The sequence below is a fragment of the Bos grunniens genome, chromosome 11, assembly GCF_055505025.1.
Source record: "Bos grunniens cultivar Pamir isolate PY7600 chromosome 11, Bosgru_T2T1.0, whole genome shotgun sequence".
Classification (NCBI taxonomy): Eukaryota; Metazoa; Chordata; class Mammalia; order Artiodactyla; family Bovidae; genus Bos; species Bos grunniens.
This window is the reverse complement of record NC_141175.1, coordinates 29936089-29948137: the sequence shown is the minus strand read 5'-3', so window position 1 is coordinate 29948137 and position 12049 is coordinate 29936089. Positions and strand designations below refer to the sequence as shown.

Here is a 12049-nt window from a genome sequence, read left to right as displayed (position 1 = left end):
GAGCAAGATCAGATCAGATCAGATCAGATCAGTCGCTCAGTCGTGTCCGACTCTTTGCGACCCCATGAATCCCAGCACGCCAGGCCTCCCTGTCCATCACCAACTCCCGGAGTTCACTGAGACTCACATCCATCGAGTCAGTGATGCCATCCAGCCATCTCATCCTCTGTCGTCCCCTTCTCCTCCTGCCCCCAATCCCTCCCAGCATCAGAGTCTTTTCCAATGAGTCAACTCTTCTCATGAGGTGGCCAAAGTACTGGAGTTTCAGCTTTAGCACCATTCCTTCCAAAGAAATCCCAGGGCTGATCTCCTTCAGAATGGACTGGTTGGATCTCCTTGCAGTCCAAGGGACTCTCAAGAGTCTTCTCCAACACCACCATTCAAAAGCATCAATTCCTCAGCGCTCAGCCTTCTTCACAGTCCAACTCTCACATCCATACATGACCACAGGAAAAACCATAGCCTTGACTAGACAGACCTTTGTTGGCAAAGTAATGTCTCTGCTTTTGAATATGCTATCTAGGTTGGTCATAACTTTCCTTCCAAGGAGTAAGCGTCTTTTAATTTCATGGCTGCAGTCACCATCTGCAGTGATTTTGGAGCCCAGAAAAATAAAGTCTGACACTGTTTCCACTGCTTCCCCATCTATTTGCCATGAAGTGATGGGACCGGATTCCATGATCTTCGTTTTCTGAATGTTGAGCTTTAAGAGCAAGAACTATTCCCTTTTTGTAATTTATTACAGAGTGATAGAAAATGGAAAAGGAAAAAATGTCTTAAAGCTAAAATTAATTCATTTATACACTTTTCTAAGTTTAGAAGAATTGTATTGACCTTAAACTATGCAACTTCAAACCACTTAAAATGAATTCTGCTTCTATGTATTAAGTTAGTTGGTAGCAAAGGAATGGATATTAATATGCCATGCCATACTACCTACAGGGATGGTATGCTAATTTGCTCAACTATATCTCATCAAACACCAGTGAACAGAGACAGCTGCCAGACTTTTTCTAGGTCATTTTTTCTGTTTGTAAACAGAAAGTGTACAATAATTAACGAGATGTAACCATTTGCAAACTGGATTTACGCAGAATAAAAGAATTTTTTTAAAGAGGAGAGACATTAATGCAACTCTTAAGTGCTTAATGACCCCATTAATTGTCAAATAAGTAATTGGAGAAATTAAACAGAAGAGGTAATGGCCTTGGAGCCATTAATCTATTCTGGGAGTACTGCTCATGTTTACCAGGTGATATTCCTCTGAATTAAGAGCTGAGAGTCAATTGCTTTCACATAATAGTTCTTGAATCTTCTCAGTCATTAGAATCACTTGAAACGCTTTTGAACAACACAGATTTCTGGATTATCTTCAGACTTCCTTAATCAGAATCTTAGGGATGGGACTCAGGTATATGAATTGTTAAAAAGAGGAACAGGTGATTCTTTTGATTTTTTGATAAAAAGCTACCCAGGTTTGGACATCCTTGCTTCAGAACAGAGTTTCTCGGTCCTACAACTATTGACATTTGGGGATGACTAGTTGTTCTGGAGGCTGCCCTGTGCATTATAGGATGTTTGGCAGCATCCCTGGCCTCTACCCACTAGATACAGAAGCACCCTTCCTTCCCCAAGTTGAAAAAATCAAAGTGTCTTCACACACTGCCAGATTTCTTTGAGAGGGGATTAAATTGCCACCATTTAGGACCTCTGCTTCACAACAACCCTTCTGCAACTTTATGCAATGAGGGAAATGCCCAGCGTAGTAGCCACAAGTCACATGTGCGTATTGAGCACTTGCAGAGTGGCTAGTACAACTGAGGACATGACTGTTAAATATTATTTTGTTTTGATTAACTTAATTGCTAAAGCCATATAGAACCAGTGGCCATTATATTTCTCATATATCTTTATAGGAATCAGATATGACTCTAGATCTACACAGCTTCTCCTGAAGTACTTCTAAGACTTGCCATGTAGAAATAATTTACAGGAATTGAAAATCTATCTACCTTGCTGTTTGAATCTAAAAAAAGAAAAAAAATCTTGGGATGTTAGGACTACTGGAAAGTTTACTTGTAGTTTTGCTTTCTGTGTTGCCCACGAAGTATTTTTTGTTACTGCCCTTGATATCCAGATGATATCAGACTTAGAGAGCAGTCTGGCTTGAGGATAGCCTCTTTCAGAGTCAACCTTGATCTCCTTTTATGGCCAGTCCTTCACATTTTCTTAGGAAAAAAAGCCCAGTGTTTTCTGGTTTTCTCAATTCCTAACAGGTTAAACATAGAATTACAATAGAGACCCAGCAATTCTACTCGTAGATGTATAACCGAGAGTTGAAAACATATGTCCATGCAAATACTTGAGTATGAATGTTCATGCTCAAGAGAAGACTCTTGAGAGTCCCTTGGACTGCAAGGAGATCCATCAAATCAATCCTAAAGGAAATCAGTCCTGAATATTCATTGGAAGGACTGACACTGAAGCTGAAACTCCAATACTTTGGCCACCTGATATAAAGAACTGACTCATTGGAAAAGACCCTTATGCTGGAAGGTTTGAATGCAGAAGGAGAAGGGGACGACAGAAGATGAGATGGTTGTATGGCATCACCAACTTGATGGACATGAGTTTGAGCAAGCTCTGGGAGTTGATGATTGACAGGGAAGCCTGGTGTGCTGCAGTCCATGGGGTCGCAAAGAGTCAGACCAACTGAACAACTGAACTGAACTGAGCTGAATTTTTTCCATTTTTATTGAGGTATAATTAACGTGTGTGTGTGTGTGTATGTTAGGCACTCAGTCATGTCCAACTCTTTGTGCCCCCGTAGACTGTAGCCCACCAGACTCCTCTGTCCATGGAATTCTCCAGGCAAGAATACTGGAGTGGGTAGCCATTCCCTTCTTCAGGGGATATTCCTGACCCAGGGACTGAACCCAGGTCTCCTGCATTGCAGGCAGATTCTTTACCATCTGAACCACCAGGGAAGCCCATAATTAACGTACTGCATTGTATAAGTTTAAGGTACACAGCATAATAATTTGACTTACATGCATTGTGAAGTGATTACCGCAATAGTTAACATGCATCATCTCATACAGATACCAAAGACAAGAAAAAGAGGAAGAAAAAGTTTTTCCTTATGATGAGAACTCTTAGGTGTCATTCTCTTAACTTTCATACATATGATGTAGCAATGTAACTATCATCATCATGTTTTAAATTACATCCCTAGTATTTATTTATCTTATAACTGGAAGTTTGTACCTTTTGACCACCTTCATCCAATCTCCCCCAACCCCACCTCTGGAAACCACAAATCTGACCTCTTTTTCTATGAGTTTGTTTGATTTTTTAGTTTCTACATATAAGTTGGATCATATGGTATTTGTCTTTGTCTGCCTTATTTCACTTAGCATAATGTTCTCAAAGTCCATTTATGTTGTTACTATTGGTAGGATTTCCTCTTTTTTAAGGTTGAATGATATTCCACTGTATATGTGTGTGTGTATATATATATATATATATCACATCTTCTTCATCTGTTGATAGATACTTAGTCATCTGTTGATAGATACTTACATTGTCCCCATGTCTTAGCTATAGTGCTGCATAGCCACATTATTCATAGTAGCCAAACAGTGGAAATAATCTAAATGTCCAACCAATGATAACTCAATAAAACAAAGAGTATTATACAAGGGAACTTTTTTGGCAATAACAAAGAATGAGCCCTTGTTATATGCCACAACAAGATGAACCTTGAAAACACTGTGATAAATTAAAGAAGCCAGTCACAAAATATCATAATATTATATAATTCTATTTATATGAAATGTCTATAATAGGCAGATCAATTGAGACAGAAAGTAGATTAGTGGTTTCTTAGGTCTGGGCGTGAAATAGGGACATTTGATGGTGATGGCTAAGAGATACTGGGTTTCTTTCTGGTGTGATGAAAATATTCTAAAATTAAATTGTGATGACCACACAATTATGTGATTATGCTAAAAATTATTAAATCATATTCTTTAATTGGGTGAATTGTATAGTATGTTGCCGGGGACCAGCCCCGGCTGATCCAGGGTATTTGAAGGAGAGACGGCGTAGGCGAGGATCAGGATACAATAGCTTCAATTAGATATTAATTAAAGATATAAAGAGTAATAGAATAAGGATAGCTCAGTAGGAAAATTCAGTGGAGAAAAGAGGCTGAGTAGCTTGGTTTACGCGGGAGACCAATAAAACTTCAAGACAAGAAGTTTGCACCACTTACGTAGGCCGCAGGCGTCCTTCCGTTCTCCCGAAGGAGAGGAGACACTGAGGCCTCCCCGGTCGGATCTTAGAAGCCCAGGCATAATTAGTAAGCATGGTGGGTTCCGCGCTCCAGATGGAGACTCAGCCAGAGTGAGAGAGAGAGCGACATGGGGAGACCAGTATTTCGAGAAACTGATCCCAATTCTTTATTTTCCAGAGTCTGTTTTTATACACTGAGATGTTATACAAAAGTCACATGGGGACAGCAGTCCTGACTTTTATTAAAGTCAGGTGCTTCACACAAATGTATACAGAGGTCTTAGGGGTGTTACATCATCTTCTGGCCAGGGGGGCCTGCTGACAATTTACGACCCTCTCCTTGTGACAGCGGTCAGTCAGTCAGGACACTTATTTCTCCAGGGCTGATTAGTCTCAAAACAGACGCCACCCAAATAAAGTTACATTCCTACAGGGTGAGGGTGTAGTGGGTTTTAGTTAAGGAAAGAATTTACTTAGCCTAAGGTCTAACGTGATTAATATCAAAGGTTAATACTTATTCCTTCTATATAGTCATTAATGTGTGTAAGGGCAGGGGATATGGAGACTTAGCAACAAACATTGGCTCAACAAATGAAAAACCCTTCACCAACACAATTTCTAATTAGCCCATTATACTTATACTAATAGTTTTCTAACTTTTCTAAGGAACCTGTTTTTAGAAGGTTTAAAGCATCTTGTGCTGTGAGCGATCACATGTGGCTGGACAAGCCTGTCAGGCAGGCCAGAGAACCTTCAGAGGAGTTTGTAGGTTAAAACACTCTTATCACGCCCAGGAATTATTATTAACTGGAGCTCTAGGTTAACTCCTTCTCCGAAAGAGGTGGTGGGGGACAGCCCCCCGTAAAGTCAGAGGTGTAGGTAAGAGCACAAAGTAGTAAAGTAGGCAGGCTCTGGTTATGGGGGTAGACGCTCGAGGAGTTCCAGGGGGACTCCTGAGGCTCGATCCCGCCTTTGCGTATGTCGAGCCTCCTTCCTCATGACCTTGTCATGGGCGGAGTACCTCACTCTGGCCCCCAACAGTATGTGAATTACATCTCAACAGAACTGTTAAAAACTGTTCAATTTACTACATTAGCAGGTCTGATGAGAAAATCTGCATGATCCTATCAGTTGGTGCATATTTATTTATCTACAAACTGGAAGTGGCTTTAGATAATATTACTGTCTTAACTCCAAAAGAGTCTCTCCACTGGCTACCACCACTCTCATTTCCAAGATAATAGAAGTGATCCTGCATTGCGTCCAAACTCAGGGTAAAATCCTAGAGTGTGGCCCTTACTGAACAACAAATCATGCCTCTCTTAAGAAACCCACTATAAGACATCCAGAGGATACGCTTGGCATAACCCCAGCCTGCAGTTTGTCTTTCTGAGCTTATTTTCCCTCTTGAGTCCAGAGCAATAATGGACCTATGAATATTTCCAGTGAGAAAAGAAAGAAGGATAAGAAGTTTCTAATACACAACTGAGTTTTTTCATGATTAGGCTAGTCAGACCCTGTCCTGGATATAAACTAACTAACCCATGAAAGATAAACAGTTTTACCAGGCAGTTAGAAGATGACATTCAAGAACTTCCGTGGTGGTCCAGTGGTTAAGATTGCATGCTCCCAATGCCAGGGGCCTGGGTTCAATCCCTGGTTAGGGAACCAGATCCCATGTGCCACAACTAACAGTTCACATGAGACAACTAAAGACTGAAAGATCCCATTAGCCACAACTAAGACTTAGCAAAGCCAAATAAGTAAATAAATATAAAAAAAAAAAAAAAAAGAAAATGACAGCATACACTTTTACGGCCTTGATCTCTCCAAGCAGCCAGATAGAGCCCATTCTACAACTTTCAGCTCATCCAACTCAGATAACTTTACAGGAAATGTAAATGTTTCTCTGTGCATGCATGCTATCTTTTAGTCATGTCCAACTCTTTGAGACCCCATGGACTGTAGCCTGCCAGACTCCTCTACCATGGGATTCTCTAGGCAGGAGTATGGAGTAGGTTGCCATGCCATGGAAAGAAATAGAGGAAAATAAAAGAATAGGAAAAACTAGAGATCTCTTCAGGAAAATTAGACGAAGGGAACACTTCATGCAAAGATGGGCACAACAAAGGACAGAAAGGTATGGACCTAACAGAAGCAGAAGATATTAAGAAGAGGTGGCAAGAATACACAGAGAACTATACAAAAAAGATCTTAATGACTCGGATAACCATGATGGTGTAGTCACTCACCTAGAGCCAGACGTCTTGGAGTGCGAGGTCAAGTGGTCAAGTGGCCCTTAGGAAGCATCACTACAAACAAAGCTAGTGGAGGTGATGGAATTCCGGTTGAGCTATTTCAAATCCTAAAAGATGATGCTATGCAAGTGCTGCCCTCAATAGACCAGCAAATTTGGAAAACTCAGCAGTGGCCACAGGACTGGAAAAGTCAGCTTTCATTCCAATATCAAAGAAAATGAATGCCAAAGAATGTTCCAACTATGGCACAAGTGCACTCATCTCACACGCTAGCAAAGTAATGTTCAAAATCCTCCGAGGTAGGCTTCAACAGTACATGAACCGAGAACTTCCAGATGTTCAAGCTGCATTTAGAAAAGGGAAAGAAACCAGAGATCAAACTATGAACATCCATTGGATCATAGAAAAAGCAAGAGAATTCCAGAAAAATATTTACTTCTGCTTCATTGACTATGCTAAAGCTTTTAACTGTGTGAATCACAACAGATGGTGAGAAATTCTTCAAGAGATGGGAATACCAGACTACCTTACCTGCCTCCTGAGAAATCTGTATGCAATTCAATAAGCAACAGTTAGAACCAGACATGGAACAACAGACTGGTTCCAGACTGGAAAAGGAGTATGTCAAGGCTGTATACTGTCACCCTGCTTACTTAATTTATATGCAGAGTACATCATGTGAAATACTGGGCTGTATGAAACACAAGCTGGACTCAAGATTGCAAGGGAGAAATATCAACAACCTCAGATATGTAGATGACACCACCCTTATGGCAGAAGGGCTTCCCTGGTGGCTCAGACAGTAAAGCGTCTGCCTACAATGTGGGAGACCCGGGTTCAATCCCTGGATCAGGAAGTTCCCCTGGAGAAGGAAATGGCAACCCAGTCCAGTATTCTTGCCTGGAAAATCCCATGGACTGAGGAGCCTGGTAGGCTACAGTCCATGGGGTCGCAAAGAGTCAGACACGACTGAGCCACTTCACTTTATGGCAGAAAGTAAAGAGGAACTAAAGAGTTCCTCTCTTGATGAGGAGAGTGAAAAAGCTAGCTTAAAACTCAACATTCAAAAAACAAAGATCATGGCATCTGGTTCTATCATTTGATGGCTAATAGATGGAGAACCAGTGGAAACAGTGACAGACTTTATACTCTTGGGCTCCAAAATCACTGCAGATGGTGACTGCATCCATGAAATTAAAAGATGCTTGCTCCTTGGAAGAAAAGCTATGACTAACTTAGACAGTGTATTAAGGAACAGAGACACCACCTTGCCAACAAAGGTCTGTATAGTGAAAGCTGTGGTTTTTCCAGCAGTCAAGTGTGGATGTGAGAGTTGAACCATAAAGAAAGCTGAGCACTGAAGAACTGATGCTTTCAAACTGTGGTATTGGAGACAACTCCTGGGAGTCCCTTGGACAGCAAGGAGATCAAACCAGTCAAACCTAAAGGAGATCAATCCTGCATATTCATTGGAAGGACTGATGCTGAAGCTGAAGCTCCAGTACTTTGGCCACCTGATGCGAAAAGCCCACTAATTGGAAAAGACCCTGATGCTGGGAAAGATTGAAGGCAGGAGGAGAAGGGAATGTCAGAGGACAAGATGGTTGGATGGCATTACCAATTCAATGCACATGAGTTTGAGCAAGCACTGGGAGTTGGTGAAGAACAGGGAAGCCCTACGTACTATAGTCCATGAGGCTGCAGAGTCAGATGCTACTGAACAACAATAACAATATTTAAAAAACATTTTTTTATTTATTTGGCTACACTGGGTCTGCCTTGCTACACACAGGCTTTTTCTACTTCTGATTCCTGGGCTTCTCCTTGTGGTAGCCTCTCTTGTTATGGAGCACAGGCTCTAGAAACACAGGCTTCAGTAGTTGTAACAGATGAGCTTAGTTCTCTTGAGACATGCGGAATCTTCCCAGAATATGGACTGAACCCATGTCCCCTGCGTTGGCAAGCAGATTCTTAATCACTGGGCCTCCAGGGAAGTCCCAAGCTTTTTATTTTATCTCCTTTTCCCACTAGACAAGGAACTTCTCAAGAGCTATAGTATTGTTGGCGTTTTTGTGGTTTTCCATTTTCGAGGGCCTCTTATCAGAGTTACTTAGGTAGACGTACTTTCCAACCTATGATGGGTAGTGTTTCATTTTCAGGAGTTCTATAGGCCAATTGGCTCCTTCCCAAGATTGGGTAATCCAGAGGTTAACACCATACCAGGACTCTGTCGTAAGACCTTGTGGTAAAGTCAGATTGTCATACTTATTACTGAGTTTCACTCATATCTGGCCTGGGTTCCAAAATGGATGCCTTTTACAGGACTGCTCATTAGAGTGAGTTTAGTGCCACTCCAGTATTCTTGCCTGGAAAATCCATGGGCGGAGGAGCCTGGTGGGCTGCAGTCCATGGGGTCGCTAAGAGTCAGACACAACTGAGCGACTTCACTTTCACTTTTCACTTTCATGCGTTGGAGAAGGAAATGGCAACCCACTCCAGTGTTCTTGCCTGGAGAATCCCAGGGACGGGGGAGCCTGGTGGGCTTCCATCTATGGAGTCACACAGAGTCGGACATGAATGAAGTGACTTAGCAGCAGTATCATTGCATAGGGTTCATGTCAAATGTTTTTCAGATAACATTGTCACATGGACTTTGGACGTTAGAAGTACATTCCTCCAGTTAGGCACCCGGGTGTGTTTTACTTGTTATTTCAGCCATATTCATGGGAGATGCTTAGGAAACAAATTGCTCAGTGACACCCATAGGACATGAAAAAATTTAAGTACCTCCCTATTGCCTGTCTTCATGGAAGAGGTGGATGGGAAAGTGTAATATAGCCTTTAAAGATTCAATTTTACATCCCAGTTCATGTACCCAGCTCGCCGACATGGAATCAGAAGTTTTGTCTTCGTCCTTGTGTGTTTAAGACCATCAAACCTAACCCCTGGATCTTGTCATCTTTTGTTTGTTTGTTTGAACCCATTCTCTTTCTCTGAGTGAAACTCTTCAATTGAAACATTACAGTGGACTGTCTGGATAAGGAGCATGTTTTCACCAAATCTTTGGGTTATGATCTTTTCATTTACAATAGACAAATTTTAGATCTTTCATTTATAATAGTTTCTTTTTTCTGGGCTGTGTCAGTGTAGGCACTATGTCAGTTTGAAAAAAGAACAATAAATTCCATGAACGCCCCTACACAGCACTGTGTGAGCCATCTCTGTCTCCAGAGTTATAGGAACTTGTCCTGCCTCTGCTGCCGAGGCTCCTGGGATTAGAGACCAGCAGACAATCATGCACCACTCTGTATTTCAGGCAATACACATAGATGGACTTTGGAGTGAAGAAATCGTATTTGTTGAAACCTTTGCCCAGAGTTATAAATCTGTGTGCCGCGTGGCAGGGATGTCTCTGAGTCTGGAACAAAGAACAAAGAGCATTTTAGTTAGTCACACTGAGGAAAACACAGAAGCAGCAGAAATCACAGGAGTATTAATAACAGTAAGGTACCCAGCCCCCTCTCCTCCTGAAGGAGCACCTGCCTTTTATTCAACTCCTCAAGTGGATTTCTGAAGCATTCCGGTTCCAGATCTGGACTTTCAAAACAATAAAACTAATTTTGGAATCATGCCCCAGGCCTTGGCGATCCATTTTTAATTATGAGTTTAGAGCTTTCAAGGAATCATAAAACCTCAAGGTGGCCCCAAACCTGGAAGTTAGTGTTTCCTGTCATCATTGGGTTCGGGGGTGCCCTACAATCCAGTGTCACAAAGCCTCTCAGAGGCTCAGTAAGCCCCACAACATTCGGTGGGATCCTTTAAAGCACATGATTCAGAAATATAATTATTTTTTCTTTGTAGAAACATTCTAAATTATGTAAAAGTATTAAAACATTTTCATAATTCCATAACAGCACATTTTGTTCACCATCCTCTTTTGTGATTAAGCTTATAATTGATGTGTTAAATCTTACAGAATAAAAAAGAAAAACGTGTATTTCTACTTTTGATGCTTAAATCCTGAATGCTGCCACTTATTCCAGTAAAACATCAAAGCATGCTTGGACAGGGACCTTGTTGGAGATAGCAGTATTTTACAATAGGGTGTAAAAAATTGCAAAATCAAGCCAGCTCCATGAGAATGTGCACAGCATGACGTTCTCTGTGAAGATCCTGACAGGGCCAGAAAATCCTGCACTCGTAATTGCCTAAATTCCACTGTCATCACTTGCCAGGCACAGTCCATAATCAGTGGAAGGATTCCGGAGGTGTGTGATATGACCCCTGAGTTCTTATCACAGACACTAAAATTCAGACAATTAAATCTGAAAGAAGGCAATCTAGAGTAGGTGAAAACAGAGTGATTGACGTGTGTGGATTTGTGTTGATCTTGCGCTGATTAGAGCTGCCAGCGGAAGCCTCCTGCTGCCCTGAAGAGGTAGAGAGGCAGATCTTTGGAGGCAAGATTCTCATGTTATCTGATGTTATCTGGGCTTAGAAGAGAGTTCTGCCAAGAACGGGGATTTGCTAAGTGTGAAGCTAAACTCTGTTGGCCTTAACCTCATGACTTACTGAGACGATACCTGGTATGGAGTGATCTTTCATTTTTCTGTAGGCTCTGCAGACCTGGTGGGCTATCTGAAGGCACGTCTGCTTGCAAACAGTCACACCCTGAATGTGGGATACATGGGTACACCCTTGCCTTTTTCACGTTGCTTTTCATTGCATTCTTCAATGAAGAATTTAACTCTGAAATTTAAAAGAGAAAAAAAAAAAACTGGCTTATGTCTTGGCTTCAGTTTTGTTATCTGCACAGTAACAGGGTTGGTGGAATGGCATCATCACTGAGTACCCTCCCCAGCCCTGCATTCTCTTCTGTGGACTTCCAGAAGCTAAATGTCCCACGTTAGGCAGGAGCAGTGTAATCACTGCTCCAGGTTCACAGTGCGGGCCTGTTGGAAAAGCTGGGCTGTTTGCTAAAATAATGTTTTGGTGACTGCCCCTCTAAACCCAGTTCTTCACTTGTCAGATACAGTGTTGGAAGTCAGGGCCCCCCAATGAGGGGAGTTCAAAGACACAGGAAAGAAAGGATATGTGGGTGAGAAGCAGTACTTTTATAAAAAAAAAAAAAAAAAGACTTTCTTTTTTATGTTTTTGAGTTTCAGATGCACATTACTTTTGAACTGATTACCAGTTTTGTTTGCATATAATGCATTACCTTAATTTTTAGGAAGTATTTTGTTAGATGAGTTCTACAACAGTTTTCCCTTAATTTCGATATTCTCTTGAAAGGGTCTTTAAAGTGAAATGCATGATACCTTTCAGAAAGCTCCATTACTTAGCTCTCTAACACTGTGAGGTGGGAAGTTATAATTCTTCCTTTTGAATAAAGAGGAAACTAAAACACATAGATTTAAACACATCAGGGAAACAGAATTAGTTTCCTGGTGGCTCAGACAGTAACAAATATCCCTGCAATGCAGGAGACCTGGGTT

General features: G+C 41.4%; 1 long non-coding RNA gene across 1 annotated transcript in view; it reads right to left on the bottom strand.

Annotated features, from left to right (window-relative positions):
• Positions 1 to 4439: 4439 nt before the first annotated feature.
• LOC147362800 (uncharacterized) overlaps positions 4440 to 12049 on the bottom strand; it is a 49346-nt gene continuing 41736 nt past the window's right edge. The window contains exons 3-4 of the long non-coding RNA XR_015135829.1: positions 11138 to 11303; positions 4440 to 9972 (exon numbers count right to left, since the gene is read on the bottom strand). This is a non-coding gene — a long non-coding RNA (uncharacterized LOC147362800). The remainder of the gene's footprint in view (positions 9973 to 11137; positions 11304 to 12049) is intronic.